This window comes from Rattus rattus, chromosome 1 (genome assembly GCF_011064425.1).
Source record: "Rattus rattus isolate New Zealand chromosome 1, Rrattus_CSIRO_v1, whole genome shotgun sequence".
Classification (NCBI taxonomy): domain Eukaryota; kingdom Metazoa; phylum Chordata; class Mammalia; order Rodentia; family Muridae; genus Rattus; species Rattus rattus.
Window position 1 is genome coordinate 244549878 of NC_046154.1, and position 17770 is coordinate 244567647.

The 17770-nt window shown below is 42.5% G+C and overlaps 1 protein-coding gene across 1 annotated transcript in view; it reads right to left on the reverse strand.

Annotated features, from left to right (window-relative positions):
- Fam135b (family with sequence similarity 135 member B) overlaps window positions 1-6055 on the reverse strand; it is a 277326-nt gene extending 271271 nt beyond the window's left edge. Inside the window, exon 1 of the mRNA XM_032916392.1 lies at window positions 5346-6055. The gene's annotated coding sequence lies outside the window, so the exon portion shown is untranslated. The remainder of the gene's footprint in view (window positions 1-5345) is intronic.
- Between the last annotated feature and the right edge of the window lie 11715 nt (window positions 6056-17770).

The following is a 17770-nucleotide window of genomic DNA, read 5'->3' on the forward strand; positions in this document are numbered from 1 at the left end:
ATAAACTGAGCAACTGTCACTTAAGAGAATTTGTTCTACCAATGGAAGTCCCACAGTGAATTTTTTAAAGTACCCCATAGAAAGGTACAGCAAAGAAGAGTCTTGGTTCAGAAGTAGATGACAAATGACACTATAACCAGAATCGGTTGTGGGCAACCATTTGCTTATGGAAGAAAGGAGGATCCCAGAAAGATGCAGTTCCATGGTCTGCTGAATATGAGCAGGAAGGTCAGAGGTTAAAAGCGAATGTTGTGACAGGTGGGGACAGTAAAAGAGGCTATGGTAAGGGTCTGACTTAGAGTGGAAATAGGGTTAAGGTTCAGAGAATAGGTTTCAGCTTTCAATCTGAGTTATAAAAGCACAGAAGGGCTTTGGTTTATCAAATCTGATTTTAATTTTCCAGCCATCTAGCCAGCTGTGATTCAGAGGCTCACCAGGCAGGCCAGCATGCTAGCTCAGAGCCTGATTGATTAGTTCAGGTTAAGAGTAAAAGGACCAGGCACAGAGTGATTGTAGTAAGTCTGAAAAAGTAACCCAACTGTGCTTCCCTCATTTTCCTTCAGTGCTTCCCAGACCCTATAGTGCTCCACCTGACATCCATCTGAGAGATGAGGCCCTACGTTCACTTCCCTTGCACCCTTTGCATAATGCTAGTTACTTCCTATTCTCAGCATCCCAACCCCCACTGCCTGACTGCAAGCGACTCTCACCTGCGAGCTTACCTATCAGGACATCCTGTGTTTCATCTGATCTAGCTTTTCTAATCTCTCCTCCACTCTACAGCTGAAGAGACGAGAGCATTCTGCACAACTGCTGATCTTTCCATCGTTTCCCATGACCTTCAGAAGAAAGGGAGCTCTTTGGAGGCTAGTTTATGGATGCTCTGTGATGCCACCTCTTCATGTCTTACCAACATCAGTTGACAACACTTTATACCTCAGCCCTGCCTTATACTTCCTTTGTAGCACTTCTTCCATTTTTGTATCCCTCCCTAAACTCATTTGCCTCCCCTCCATTCTCCATATACAAATTCTTTCCGACCTGAGCTTAGACGTCCTCTGCTATACAAATCCAACCTTTATAGCCTTTCCGGGGAAATGGTTAGAAGGTCCTTCCCCTGACTCCTATAACCTTGAACATTACTTGGTGCATTCTTCTTAGTTTCTATGTCTGATACCCATAAACATTTAGTTTATTTAAAAGGTCCTTTCACAGCTCATAGTGGAACCTCAGCCTGACATGGGGAAGGAGAGAGGGCAAGGAAGTTTCCATAATGTCCTCACACAAAATGATCAAGATCCTACTCCATCTACACCAAAGGTAGAGGACCACAGAGCACCGGTTCATAGTGTCAGTTTACTTTGTGACATGAGGGCCATCCTTTGCTACAACTTCAGAGATATCTCTGCAGCCACCTAAAAATCACTCGTGTTTTGGCAAAGGCACTCAGCATTGCTGAGCCCCCAGCATGTTCCAGGAAACCCAAAAACAACAGCGATGCCATGAGTTCCCACTAATTCTCTCAAATAATATTTGATTTCACATATACACTTGCCAGTTAATTAAATAAAGAAGTTCTTGTAGGCTGGACAATGTAACAAAACATTTTACCTGGAGGGGAGGTGGAATGAGATATCCAACTGATCCCAAAAGCCAAAGCTCACACTCAATACCCTTGCCTCACAAGGGAAGAAAAAGGTTCCTCGTGGCTGCAGTGGCATCAGGAATTGAAGTGTAGAGTTTGAGCACATTGTGAGGTTTGAAGGAAAGGATGGATGGAGGACCAAAGATAGAAGACTGGAGATGCAACCTCAGTAAAGAGCATAGGTCAACGTACTTGAGCATGGAAAGAGAGTTAAGCAGGGATATTGAAATCCTCCAGGCTGTTTAAGGATTATGAATCCAAGGTCTGGAAATGAGGGACAAATCAACAGTCCTTTAAGCAAAGTGATGTCAGAGTCAGAACCCACTCCTGAATCAGAGCCACAGCCAATTGTAAACCCACCTCAGACTCTCACATCTAGCCAAAAGGATATCTCTCTCCCTCTCTCTCCTCCCTCCCTCCCTCCCCCTCTCTCCCCTCTCTCCCCCTTCTCTCTCCCCCCTCTCTTTCTCCCTTTCTCCCCTTTCACTCCCCCTCTTCCTCTCTCCCTCTCCCTCTTTTCTTTCCTTCTTTCCTCTTCCCTTCTTTCCCTCCCACCCTCAATTACAGTGTCTCTTTTGTAGATGAAATATAGCAAAGAAATGGATTTAAGGCATTTAAAGTAATTCTGAAACCGTCTATAATTGGCAACTATACTTTTCATTGTGAAGTCACATGCCACTATTTTTTGTTTCTTTGTTTGTTTGTTTGTTTGTTTGTGTTGCTTTTTACTTCATTTTTACTTTACATCTTCTGAGGTTACCTTCCTAGAATGTAACCATCATTATGATACCTTACAGAGAAGGCAAGTAGCCAAGGGAATACAATGATTTACTGAAGGTCACAGTAAGCTAACAGGAAGAGGAGACAGGGCTTTTGGAGTGTATCTCATCTGATGCTGTGCAATTAAGCCCAGCGATGTTGCTCATTTTCTAGCAGAGAAATAAAGAAAAAGAGAGCATGTGCTTTTCCCAGGTACTCTATGGATCATGGGAAGGTTTTTTTATTCCTTTTTTTCCTTTTTGCACAGCTACTACTTTACTCCAAGTGTTCAGCATCCACTGTGAGATTGACTTCAACGACCATGTGCTACAAATGAGGAAACTGAGGCAAAGGAGAGCCTAACACCCTAGCTTTCAGTCCTCTTAGAACCTGGGTTCAATTATAGGCTTCCTGAAGCCAGGTTATATGGTTTCCCAGGATATGAAAGCTGAGTCAAAAGAGGGAAATGGAAGGAGGAGAAATACAATCCAAGTCTGAGATATTCAGCAAATATTATATGAAATCCTTTTTAGCATCAGAATTCAAACAATTCTAAAGTGCCCCTTGTAAAGAAATGAACATTTCATGACTAGGCTTGTGTTTGCTTCACTGGAAAAAAGGCACCAGGGACAGGCTTTGTGAGGTCTCCTTCAGGACAGGTGGCCAAATTGATGGCTCATTCTCTCAGCACCATAGGGTGTGGGGATCACAGGAGAGGCAGGGGAGGAGAGGCCCCTGCCCTCATGGAGCATAGAGTCCAGGGAGAAGAGATATTTAACAAGCGGTGACACAGCACAGTCTGTCGGTCGCATCAGGTACAGAGTGTCAAGGAAGCGCAGGAGAGGATCAGAGAAGGCTCCAGATATGATGGAGCCTTTGAACTGGGCCACAAAAGAGAAGAAAGTGAGAAACAGTTACTTTCTGCAGAGACACCAGCATGGGCAAAAGCAGAAGCACAAAAGAACAGAGCCCAAGCCTGGGCTCATTTCAGAGATGGCAAGTTCCCTCAGCTGTGAGATCAAGCTGTACGGATTTGGTCAGGTTCATCTAATAAATCTGGCATTAGACAGCAGAGTGGGATTGAGACAACTGCAGCCCGAGAAGGCTCCACAGTGCCTGCAACATGTAACGGAGTCCTCACTTTGTGAAAATATCTCTTTACACTATCCGATGCTTGGTCCCCCTCGTGATACACAGAACAAACACTGGGGAGAGAGGAGCACCGCTTTCCATGGCAAAACTAGCATTTGACCTTCAGCAGCCATAAACAAGGAGGACACGCAGTGTTTCCCCCCATAAAGCCCTCTTTATATTGCCCAGGTATTTCTGGAACAAGATGATATCCCAGCCACGACTCACTGACTAGCAGTTTCACTCTTTCCATAGGTGTAATGCCTTGCTAATCTAAGGAGTTTCTTTTTTCTTTAGAAAATGATGACTTCCTTAAAACTGCATTAGTCATACGTAAGGGTTTAAAATCCTTCCCCATTTGTATCCTCTGCCATTACATTTTATTGTTATGAGAGGTTACCAAACTCTAAGGGTTGCTGGCATCACATTCTGTGGATGAAAAAAAAAATCCCAAGAAGGCAAGAACAATTCAAGGTCATACAACAGGTATGATGAAACCAGAGTTCAGACCTGTTTGTTTCTGACTCCAGAATCATGCCCTCTTTCATCTATACTACAATGTAGCATTTCCCTATAATATATTGTCCTCATTGTGGCATAAATACCCAGATGAAATGCTGGCTAGATCACATCCTCTTGGGTAACATAACTACATCATAAATTAAAAGCCCAATTAAAGAACATACCCTTTTAACTGGGACTTACCACAGTCCCCCGAGGCTAAGATATAAAAGGAGAACCCTTTCACAGTCAGTGGCTATCCATCCTAGAAATTCTCCAGAAATCTGCTAAACTCTATGAAGAGCTTTTGAATCAAATAACTCAACTAACACACCTCTCTCCCCTGGGGTCTTCTGGTGTTCTTCTCCCAGCAGAACTGGGTTAAATCGTGTGCCAAACTCTAGCCCTCACTATAGCCTAAGATGCAGACTACAGTCCATCATACAGTGTTGACAACTCAGGTGCATCCAGGGTTTAAAACAAACTTAACATTAAGAGCACTGGAGCCTAGTGGAAAACATTGCCCTCCTGGTTTATATGATGGGTTAAAGTGGAGTTCTCTTCTTCAGCTGTCTGAAAGTAGGATAGTTCATCAGTAGCCAAGGGCCAGAGGGTGTCTCTAACACCATCCAGTGTTTGTTTTGCTGGCATGGGGGAGGGAGGAAAAAGTAGGTGAAGAGAAAGGGGGTGTTCTCGTTTTATTCTGGTTAAAAATTTATTTCTGTTAACATCCAATCCCCCAATGACCAAAAACATCTTATGTATAGAACAGTAAACTTCAGGCAAACCTCAAACCTTAATAGTTACTACTACCTTGCCTAAACATTCCCTGCAGTGACTGTGTTTAAAGCTGGCTGTCCATAGGAAGGGCTGCTATGTGTTATAGTCCCTTTCCATGCCACAGCTGAACTATAGTGCTCCCCACCCCCAAAAGAGATGGTCTCTGAGTCAGCTTGCCCCACATAGAACAGAGACCACAGCCCCTCCACCTTTACAAGGTTTTCTTTTGAGCCTGTCCTGAGTTCAGTGGCTCAGGGGGACCTGGACAGGTCTGAACAATCCCCTTAGGACCACCACATTCACACAGTCACATTTAATGGTCCTTGTCTCTCAAGACTTGCCCACATGTGGGGCAAGATCAGAGGACAGAGATATCTGCGGGAAAAATAGATTAAGATATAAAAAAAAAATCGCGGAAGAATCCCCATTCAGTAATAGAAAGCCATCCAACTAGCAGCCACACTTCCAGAAACGTCACTGCCACAGAAAGAGTTTTACAGCTGGTGACCCCCACAGCGTTTTCACCTACCTGTCTCCCACTGCAGAGCTCCCTCTCTCTCACCTCTACAGGGCCCTGTTCCAGCTTTGGTCCCGTTCTCTTCTTCTCTCCTTCTCCAGCAACCAACACGGGCAGCGACTGTGGGCGGACCAAGGAGTCGGCAGCACCTGCGAGCTCTGTCTCAGGTCTCTACTGAGAGGCTGCCTGGAGGAGGAGCAAGCGGATGCTGCCCTCACCGCCGCCGCCGCCGCCACTGCCGCTGCCGCCGTGGTGCTGATGCGGTTGCTATGGTTATGGAACTCCGCAGCTGCCCCCTCTTGGTGCAACAGCTGCCCGGCCACCGCGGCCTCCTGGCAGCCCAAGCTAAGGTGCCCAAGGCAAGGTAATGAATGTGGTTAAGGGAATTCTTCCCCCGCCTAGGAGAAGACTGGGAGCCTGCACTTGAGCTGTGGCTGGGTCTCACCTCCAGCGCCCTTGCTCTCCTTCCAAGCAAGAACCTAAGGCCAGACTCCAGTAACACACAGAGCGCGCTCAAGGCCTAGAGAGCCCTCCGTTCCGCTCAGCTCTGCTCCTGCAGCCTCTGCGTACCGGGTTAGGCTGCGCGACTAGCTGGGAGGCGCCGCTCTAGTCCCCCACCTCTGTTGGCCAGAAGAGCCTAGGCGCGCCAGGCTGTCCTGCCGCCAAACCCCGCCTGCTCGCAGGCTCTTCTGCCTGCCCGCCCGGCCTGTGGAGGGCGCAAGATGCTGGGCCAAAGAAGTCTGTCCCCAACCAGCCCAAGATGTCCAGGAGCATGCTCAGTCTCCACACGGGGATTGTCCTCCAGAGCCAAGATAGCAATGCAGTTAGAAGGAAAGATTTCTTTCAGACCCCAGGGGAGAGAGATATTAAACTTGGGAGAAGTAGGGGATGCAACAAGTACACACCTAAATAAATAAATAAATAAATGGTCTGAAAGCAGGAAGTGACCCATACTACTATTACTAAATATGCAATGGTCATTGGGCCATCATTTGCACATGTTCTTCATGCTAAACCCTGAGAGTTCAGAGGTATGCCAATTAGGTCCATGGAGAAAATAAGAACAATGGGAAAACATAAGCCAACTCCCATCTACTGCCCATTCTTCAGCGAGAAGTTTGCTTGGGAATACATCATCTCACCATGACTATGTCACGAAGTTCTTGTGTCTTACTTGTTCCTTAAAAGTGGAACCAGTGCTATGAGTTGGAAACCGAGTCTTCTGTCTATTAGACTAGGCTGCAGTAATTCATATGGGCTAGAATGTCTGATTGTATAAGGGAGCTGTGAGGGAAAGACACTTGCAAGAATTACAGCCAGAGGTGATGGTAATGAATGGGGAAGAACATTCCAGAATGAAAGGGGCAGGCAAAATTCCCCCAAACTAGACAGACAGAACTGTCTGATTTTGTTTTTCCCCTTTATCCACAGGGAACACCCAGTATGGCTAGAGCAGAGGGAGCCAGGGAAGGTGAGACAAGAGCTTGGTATATATCAAGGACTGGAGGATCCAAGCCAAAGTTAGACTTGACCTTGTACACAGTGGAACACAAAAGTCATTTAGGCAAGGGGAAAGGTAGGTCATCACACGAAGAAGATTGACTACTTGACTATTGGGACAGTGAGTGTTAAACCACCACAGGGTTACCCTGATGGTGCTGGTGGCACAGAGACCAGAGAAAGGGACCCATCTGCTTTGCTGATCCTTCGCACAGCAGCCAGCCAAGCCCAGAACAATGCATACCCCAGTACATACTGGGAGAATGGCTAATAAAAGATTATTTGTTTCTCCGTCGGGGAAAATGAGTGTTGTTCTTTTGCAAATATTTGTCCTTGAAATATGATTAAAATCAGAGGGCATTTATTTGCATTTCAGTTCTGTGCAACCTTACTTTGGAAAGTCAAAGCAAGCCTCTGATGATTTTTTTCTTCTTGCATTTCCTGATACCCAGCAGAGTAGGTATGCTGGGATTATTGTTCCTCTGCACTGGAACAGACATGTTTCAAGCATGTAGCTGGGAAAGTTCCATATGTGGAGAAAGCAAAGTGCAGAATAGTGTTTCAAACAGCATAGCTCTCATGAATCAAGGAGAGAAACAGGCCGGTTTGTATTTTCTCGTCTTGTACTGACATAGAAATACACTGGGAGTGGGAGGCTAGGTAAGAAACTTGGAGACATAGCTAAGGCAAGGAAGACTGGGAGAGAACTGAGTTGGCAAGTTTGCAGTGGGAATAAGACAAAGTACTCATATGTAAAACATTTTCATCATAGGAGGGAGAGAATCTCATATAACCTATCTTACCCTCAAATTTTCCATGTTGCCAAGGCTGAGCTTGAATTCCTGATCCTCTTACGTCTATCTCCCAAGGACTGGATTTCCGACTAGTATCACCATGCTTGAGTTCTGTAAGACTTTTTAATTTCTGAATCAAAAAAATACTTAGATTGTGTCTACATGTGTAATATGACATACATTCCAATCAGATACATCACCAGACCTACCCTTGTCCCCTTTGTGGCAAAATGGCATATGGATTATTTCTGTGAAGCCCCTCCTCTTAAAACCCTACCCATGCTTGGCCATGATGACACTCATCAGTCTCTTGGCTTGAGTGATGGCATCTGGATCCAGCCATCTACTGATTTTAGACTCTCCTTGTAGCTGGTCTCATTCACTCCTTAGCTGGTGGGTTTGCTCGAGTTTAATTGTTAACTCGATGCAATCTAGAAGCACCTGGGAAGAGAATGTCCATGAAGGATCTTCCAGATCTGGGGAATTACCTTGATTGTGTTAATTATGGAGGGGGGAAACTGCTCACTGTGGGTGACATCACTGCCTAGGCAGGGAAACCTGACCACTGTGGCTGTCCCCATAGCCTAGGCAGAGAATTGTCCTTAGGTGTTGATTGTGGATGTGATTTTATCAACTCCCTCAAGATCCTGTTGTGTGACTTCCATGCTATGATATGCCATAGCAGAACTGTGAGCTAAAAATAAGCCCTTTGTACCCTAAGCTGTTTTTGTCAGGATGTTTTATCAAAGCAATAAAAGATAAAACTAAGATAATTCTCAAGATCTGACAACTGGACAATGCAGGTTACCTCTAAAGAGAAGTCCTACCAAGGTCCACAGTGAGTCTTAGTAGAAATGAATTTAAAACTGAAGTAGCAATTGCTACTCTTTGCACTTTTGGGGGGAATGAGTCCCAACCATCAAATTGTAGAAGCAGAGACCTCATAGTCTCCTAGGTGTCCCCTCTTTGCTCCCTTCATCTAATAACATCTTATTAAGTACAAGCTGTCAGTTCCACAATGTGCCTGTCTTTCATTGTCATCTATGACAGGAGATCAGTGAGAACTCTGAGCTCTGGTTATTAAGTAAAGAAACAAGTGTAGCCTTAGTTTTATGTTTAGACTTTATGTTTATGTCAGATTGGATGAGAGAGGAGATTAATTACATGACAGGTACTGAGCTATCCAGACCCAGGGCTGATATAGAATTGGGTGGTGCTAATGCCCCTTTGAAGGGGTAAGCATCAAAATATAATCTGGGATGTGAGAGACAGACACTTTTGGTGAGAATGACTCTGGGATTCAGGGTGAAAATTCCCTTCCTCAGAGAAATAAAAGGGGGGGATTGAGATTCTTGTGGGTGAGCAAGGAATCCATGCAAAACAAGCCAGCTTCTCTGGTTGGGAGGCAAGTTTTTAATAGTGACACCCTGTGGTACTGAGAAGCAAGTGTTACAAAGAGCTCTCAGACTGCAGATGTGTGGAGACAATCAGAACCCCTCCCATGGAAATGAACAGGGTTTTGGTCAATCTGGGAGGAATAAGATCCTACCCACAAAAGAAACATCTGGAATGATTCTGGCCTTGTGAAACAAAATAACCCCTGGTTTTTAGATGACCAAATTTGACTTTGTCTCTATTTGATCAGCAAAAATACAAACTAACAACACACACACACACACACACACACACACACACACACACACACACACACAAGCAACCTGTGCTCTCGAAAGCTTAAGAATGTCTGTGAACTATTACTCATCCTACCAAATCTTGGTCTTCATGAAACACTCCTAGGTTTGCATCTGTGGTTAGTTCTCTCTTCTGCTGACCTGTCTCTGTGAGTCATAGATGCCCAGAGCTTATAGAATCACTTACGTAAAGAGACATTCCCTACATATTAAACTGAGAAGTCTTTGGATGGAGTTCCTTTTTAAAAATTATCTTGTTATCATTTTTATTACTTTCTGTATATGAGTGTTCTGCCTGCATGTTCGATGCCTGCTGAGGTCAGAAGTAGGCATTGGATTTCCCGGAAATGGTGGTTGTGAGCCACCATTCAGGTGCTGGGAAATGAACTTGGGTCTTCTAAAAGAGCAGCTAGTGCTTTTAACCCCTGAGTCATCTCTCCACACAGACCAGAAGAGGGCATCAGACCCCAACACAGATGGTTGCAAGTCACTACGTGGTTTCTGGGAATTGAACTCAGGGCCTCTGGAAGAGCAGCCAGTGCTCTTAACCACTGAGCCGTCTCTCTGGCCCCGTGAATGAAATTCTTTCAGTAAGTTTTTGCTTTTTTATCTTTGTCCAGCTCACATCACAATATGGAGAACAAACAGGCAATATTTAAGAGATTTAAATATTACTTGAGTAGATTTGAGATTTATTTTCTTCCCATGTGGTTTTTCTTGCTTGCCAAATACAAATAAACTAGTTTTTTAAAACGTCTCCATATTTATGACAGGTGCGCAATGGCTACGTTTGAATAACTGACTCTCAGATGAAAGGATGGGTATATTCATACTCTTAGCTTGTTAGGCATGGATTGTGAAGGGAACCTAGGAGAGGTGACTCTGTTGGGCTTTGGGGAGCGCTTTGTTCACACAGCAGTTCAGCTCTAGAAATCTGCTTTGAAAATGATGTATTTTTCAGAGAAAAGCAGGCCTCCAAAGGACTACAGCCTGTTTTACTTTGTTTGGCTCTCGTCTTTTGGAAGATTTGCTCTTTTCTGAAAAGGGAGTGGAAGAGGAGTGAATTTGGGGGAGAGAGAAGGTGGGGGAGCTAGGGGAAGTGAATGGAAGGGAAGCTGTGGCTGTGATGGGTTGCATGAGAGAAGACTCTATTTTCAATAAATTAAAATGCACATAACAAACTCACATCAATAGGGGGAAAACCCCATTTCATGACTCAGAGACTGAAGCAAGTAAATGCTCTTGATAACTTTTTCGATAGGAAAAGATGAAATATTACTTTGGTCTTAAGTATATGAGTGCTTTGCCTGCATGTGTACATGTGTACCAGGTCTGTTCCTGATGCCCGTGGAACCTGAGGAGGAGTTCGGATCCTCTGGAGCAGTAGTTAGAGATGTGAGTATGCCACTGTAACTGAACCGGGGTCCTCTGCAACAGCGATAATTGCTACTAAGTCTGGCGCCATCTCTACATCCTATGACCCATATTGTTTTAATCACATAACGGCAATCAATGCACTCTCTGGAGTATGTGTAACAGGAACCACAGCAAGCACAAGGGAACATGCTTCCCGAGCATCAGCACTGACCCAGATACTGTGTGCAATCTCAGGGAGCCATTACAATAATTCTAGGGTAGCCTTATGTCTATGACCAGGAAACTGAAACAAAGTGGTAGTTTGTTGAATTCACACAAGTGTGGGAACTAGGTCAGGATTGAGACCATTAGTCCTTGCTCCTTCCCATACCATAAGCACCTTAGAGTGCCTCCTGGGACCTGCTTCCATTTTCAATGGTATTTAGATTCACACATTATCCACATACCTTACCAGCATCCATCAGTGTAGTAGCCTCGATCTTAGTATCCTTACAAGCTGCATCCAGACAATGCTTGGCCCCTACCTCGAGTTCCTACGACCACACCATAAGATAGGCTCCATGTTTTTCCTTTCATAGAAGGGGAAACTGGCCCCAAGGGATGGTCTGTAAACTATAAGATGTCCAACAGCATTCCAGACCACATGCTATTACAGATCAGCCACCTCTGTGCTAGTCTCTAGAAACTGACAACTGTCCCACCAATCTACCTGAGCATTCAGCATCCATCTGAAGAGCAGAAGTGATGTGTCACCTCTCATGTGTACAAAACGCAGGCTTAATATCAGCATACTTGAATATAAACACCTCTTTTTTATCCCCTTGACTTAAAACAAATTCCTAAATAGTCATAACTGGCAGGCTTCATTTAGATTAGGACTGGGATAGATTCCTGAAGTCCTCTCTAAAGCTCCAAACAGCCATGACACATCAGGAGACAGCATATGTATGTGTGTGTGTGTGTGTGTATGTGTGTGTGTATATATATGTGTGTGTATATCTATGTTATATATATGCTATATATTTATATGTATTATATTCAACTAAGAAGAGAGACCTTTAATTGAAAAAATATCCCCAAATTTGAGGGGCCCTTTCTTTATTAATGATAATGTCAGAGGGTCCAGCCCACTGTGGTGCTGGCCCGGAAGGTCTAAGAAAACAGACTGAGAAAGTCATGGGACCTATGCTAGTAAGCAGTGTGTTTCCATGGTCTCTACTTCAGTTACTATCTCCAGGTTCCTGCCTTAAGTTCATAATATAACTTCATGATGGACACAGCTTTAAACTGAAGCGATTCCAGAACCAAGTTGCTTTTGGTCGTGGTGTTTATCAAAGCAACAAAAGTCACACTAAGACAGATTATAAAGGTTGACGAATTTAACTGTCACTTTATATTGCTGAGGCTTTCAATTTACCTGTGTAGTCAGTACAGAGACTATGTGTCATAGAGTGCCCCATTTGACTAACACATACTGAGAAATAGACTTCCAAACCAACATCCCAAACCTACCTCGGGTTCCTATGACCACACCATAAGACAGGCCCCGTGTTTTTCCTTTCATAGAAGGGGAAACTGAGGCACAGCTGGCTCCCTTCTGTTCAAAGGCAGAAGGTGTGGTCTCAGCATCTATATATTTAACCTTCTGCAAAACCTTAATAAGGTTCTGAATACTTGAGGGCTGATCGAATTTAAAGCATGAAGTTTCTGTATGTCTCACACTCACAGATGATGCACACTGCTTTACTGTGCAGAAAGTGTCAGTTACCAAAACAAGAGAGGTTGGTAGGTAAGTTGGAAACAAATCTTGCGTGTCTTTTAGAATCTGCAACTTGGAAAACTAAAGAGGGGATTCTTCTGAGTAGACAGTGGCTCTGTTAAAAACAAGCATCATCACTAGGTATGACCTAATGGTACTATTTGCAACTCTATAACAAAATTATATATATATACATATATATACATATATATATGAATATATAGGATATATATGTATCTTCCAAGGTTGGTGAATCATTCCATTAATGATAGCAGCACTCAGCACCTTGGGGACAAATTCTTCCTTTTATAAAGAACACGGCCTTGGGAGTTGTCCAGGGCATGCTCACTTCTGATCGGAGCGTTTGGAACTTCAGTAACGTTTCTATCTGCAGAAACTCCAGGCCCTGTTCCAAAGCACATCCTTGGTGAGTTATACAGCAGTAGGGAGGTTTATCATGAGCCTGGTGTTTGCTTTCTCCTTATTTCTGAGACTCATTTCTTCCTTTTTTGTAATAGAATATATGTGCCCTTCCCCTGTGGGTGATGCAGGGCTTTAAATGTAAGCATCCCATATAGTTGCCCTGCCAGGAAGCTGGAATCTAACAGGCTCCTGGCATAGCGAAGGGCTGTCCCTTCCAGACTCTGCCATCTTATTTTTCCTTTAAGATGCAAGGATTTTATAGTTCACCCTAAGGGACAGAACAACCGCCAGAGGATAATGCAAGGGCCTCACACCTTTTGTAGCTGTACATTTGCTAGTAAAGATGTGACCCTCTGGCCCTGTTTCCCCAGCCTAATAATGGGCTGCTGTCTTGAAAGACTGCTAAGCCCAGATGACTGCTAGGCCCCTGCTATTGGACATTCTGCATGGCGCGCTATGTTACTATCACCTTCCTACTCCATGCTTTGTTGCCAGAAATGAAAATACTTTAAGATTAACACAAACTTAAATATGTTAATCTCACTTGATGTCACCTCTTCTTCTCTCAAGCAAATGTAGCCAAATGCATTTTATAATGTTTTAACAAGACTTTTAATAGCTAAAGAGATGAAATACATGGGTATACATGACCACATTATTTCTTAAACCTGCACACTATTCTGAATTGTGTATTATGTTCCATATTTTATATTTACAACATGTATGTCACGTAGAGAGAGAGAGAGAGAGAGAGAGTGTGTGTGTGTGTGTAGTAGCAGCATTGTATTTGTGCTTCCAACATCATCGCTTCTTTCCTCTTTTCAATCCAAGTTTCTAAGAGTCAATTATGCTGCCATGTGAGTCACTCACTCATTATTCTTGCTATATAATATTCCACCACAAGTATCCTCTATAACTTCCGAGTTCCTGCAGTCAGTAAATATTTGGGCCGCATGTGTGCACACCAGGCTCCCCTGCTTGCCTTGGGACTTCTATTTTAGCACATCGCTGGTGGCTCATCATCTGTACTTAGAAAGACAATTGCTGAGCTAAGGGAACACACACATATACCCCCATGGACTAGCTAATTCCACACTGATTTTGCAATTGCACTATTTTACACTCCCACCAGGAAGAGAATAGATTCTCATAGCATAGCACTGTGTACTCCTAAATCTAATATGGTCACGCTGTGATTTTTTTAGTCCAATAATGTGAAATGAATTTTGATTCAGATATTTACTCTTTTCTTTCAATTTTGAAAATTTTTGATTATAAATGATACTATGTCTTTATTTGTTCTTTCTGACCATTCATGTCTCCACTAAAATGCTTGCTGATTCTTTTTCTTATTGGATTTTTTATTTACATGTCAAATGTTATTCCCTTTCCTGGTTTCCTAGACATAAGCCAACCATCCTATCCCCTTCCCCTTCTACTATAAGGGTGTTCCCCTCCCAAGCCACTTACCCTTCCTGCCTTCCTCACATTCCCCTATTCTTATCTTTGGATCATTTGTCCTTTCCTTGTAGATCTATAAGAATTCTTGACAAATTGTTGGGATGTCTTAGGTTTAGGTGTTCAAATACCTCCTCAGAATGCTACTCTGGTTTGTCCACATTTCCATGGTTTCTTAATGAGTGAGGTTCCTGGCATTGTTAAAATTATTATTATGTATTTTTCCCTGGCTTTCTTCATTCATAATTTTAATGCCCCTTGAGACCACATTCTATATTTAGAACATTAAGATCCCAGACATTTATATCGTGTGTGTGTGTGTGTGTGTGTGTGTGTGTGTGTGTGTGCAGTTGAACATACTCATATTAACCCTAAACCATTTCTTTTCACACCTTAAAGTGTTCTACCCAATCACGCAGTCCTTGTCATTGTATGGCTGTCCTTCTGACTCTCAGCATCCCTGTCAGGGGGTCAGGTTTTTTTGACACAAAGAGGCCAACTCGGAGCTCACTGTTTTCTCCATTAGTATTGGGTCCTTTTCCTCCTGAAAAAGATGTCACCCTCTGTGACACTCCAATTTTATATTGGGCTTTGCTGTCAAGTAAGGAATTCTCACACACCTGTCTCTTCCTTGAACTTCACCAGATATTCTTGTCCCACCAAACAGCAAGGATTTGGGAAGGAAGGGACTGTGATTTTCTTATACTTTTAGAAGAAACTTGGTTAGGTTTTGTGATGCTTAGTTGGTTTTTTTGTTTGTTTGTTTGGGTTTTTTTGTTGTTCATTAAAATTTTATTGAATCTACAAAGTATTTGGGGTATGGCCTCCATGTTTATGAAAATGTGTGTGTGTGTGTGTGTGTGTGTGTGTGTGTGTGTGTGTGTGTGTAATATAACTTTCTTCTTAGCCTATTTACATTTTTAAAATTTTGTTCCAGGTACCATATGTATATGTTATGCCATTTCATTCGTTTTTTTAAATTAGCACACTAATAGGGGTTCACATGCTTTGTCTTCTTTCCTTCCCCTCTTCTCTTCCTGCCCTCACCCTTTGCTTGCCCCCCAAGACACTTTTACTTCCATGTCTCATGTGTTCTGTTAACTTATTCCTCTACCCAAGATCTCCTTTTCTCCTCTCATAAAACCCAACCACAATGGACAAATGTAAAAATCGAAACGTTGGCTCTGCATCTCCCAGAAATGTGCACTTTTTGTCCTTTTGAGCCAAGGTTGCTTTATTTCCCTTTCCATGTTTTCTGCTTTAAATATGACCCATAAAAATACAACTTTCTAATCATTGATAGACAGAAATCCAATTATCCAGAAATTTATTTTTATTGATCACTTTCTGAACTTGTGTGGGATTTTATAAAACACCATAGACTACTTTGCTTATTGAAACAGAAATGTTTTCTTTTTTTTACAATTTTAAAATCTAGAAAATAGATCAAGGTGCTTGCAGCTGATGCTATGTCTTGTAAGGGCTCTCTGCTCCCATGACAGAGCCTCCTGTCTATGCTCTAAGAGTATGTGAGGGGCAAACAACCTCCCTCTGGGTTCTATGGTAAGAACAGTAAGCCTATGGGTGCTGGCATTGCCTCTCAACCCTCCCCTGACTCTAACTAAGCACCTCACAGATTATATTTCACCATATGAATTTAAGGGGAGGAAAGCACATGGCCTATAGTCATCGTTTCCTTATAATGTAGTACTGATTAGTGCAGCTCCTTTGTTGATTCATTAAGTTTCCCAAGGATGCAGCTGTAATATCTGTAAATAGTTTACAGTTGTGAATATGTTTTTATTTATACAAATCATTTATTTTCCATGCCATTGTTTTCTTGTTCAACATAAAACAAAGAAATTAATAGCGCGTGGGCTTAACATAGGCTCCTTTTAAAGAGAATGCTTGCCAGCAATTCAATATTGTCTATACACAGTTTATCTTAGTGGTAGATAGTCATTAATTATCAATTAAAGGACATTTATTCTACGCTTGCAATAGTTTTGAAATAATGTTTTTAAGGTTTTACTAAACATTTCCTTCTACATGTATTAAGAAGGCTACTTCCCTGCATGTGTATTAATATAATATAAGTTCTATAATGTTGATAAAGCTCCTCTTGATGACAATCTGCCATATATTTAAAAACATTTTTTTATTCTCACTGCTATGGCTTTATGCAGAAATATTTTATGTATATGAATGGAATTTAAGCATAATTTCTTTCTGTCCTACCAAACTTGCCTGGGTGTGAAATTAGTTATACCAGACACTTAACATTACATTTTTACAACCATCCCTGTGTTTTGCTTCTTTGAAGTGTTTAGTGCCGTATTCATGATGTCTGATTCTTGAATACTTGTGTGAAATCACTGTGGGCCTAACATTTTCTTGGCAAAAGGACTGCTCACTGGTAATTCACTTGCTAAATGGAAGAATAAAATCACTAAATGAAACTTTGGAGATGAAACCGCTTCTTTGAATTGAAACAACTAGGCCCTATTTATAAGCCAAGAAGAAAGACCCACAAAGGATATTCTGGAGATAAAGAAGAGGGAAAGAAGAAAGGAAGGCAGGACAGGGAGGTCCCAAGAGGGCAGGACATAAAAGGATATTTCCGACACCTTAAGCTAGGGTGGGAAGATGCATCTCATGAAAGGCCACCTCTGTTCTGCAGACAGATGGGAAAGAAGGGAGAAGAGTTGCTTATACGGTGACATAGGGGGTGAAAGAAGAAAGAATTCTTGCCTAATGAGACTTTATTTTGAGAGGTAGATAGATAATGATAGATTAGGTTAGGTTAGAATAGATAGATAGATAGATAGATAGATAGATAGATAGATAGATAGATAGATAGATAGATAGATAGATAATGTGTGTATTAGACTGAGATTTTGAGTAAATCGGGGAATCAGATCTGGTATTAAGACAATGGGACTCCAGAATGATGTTGGTTTGTTATGATGGAACAAGGGCAGCCATGTATGACAGTTTGGATTCCAGAGGGACTAAGGCTTCTGTGGGTGAAAAGCACTTGAGGTTTTAAAACAAAGGGCCATTTTAAGGTCTTAGCAGAAAACAGAACATGAGTAACTGGAAAATGGTAAGTAAAATGGGATTGGAGATAACAAAGGCAAAATTTTGAAAAGATGAAATAGTGGGAAAGAAAGACGGAGCTTAGAGAAAGATACTAAGGGAGGTGGGATGCTGTGAAATGTCCTCTGGATATGATACAGCTGTTATGTATATCAACATGGCAGCTGTGGCTTCCTGGAACCCCCACTCCCACCCCAAACCATGGCATTAATAGAATGGTGTAATTGAGAATAAAAAGGTCACCTTGGCATGATGGGAGTAGAAGAAGAGAGTGTGGAGAATAGAATGATGATACATATGTACATGTATGGAACTGTCAAAAGAGAAAGAAAGATA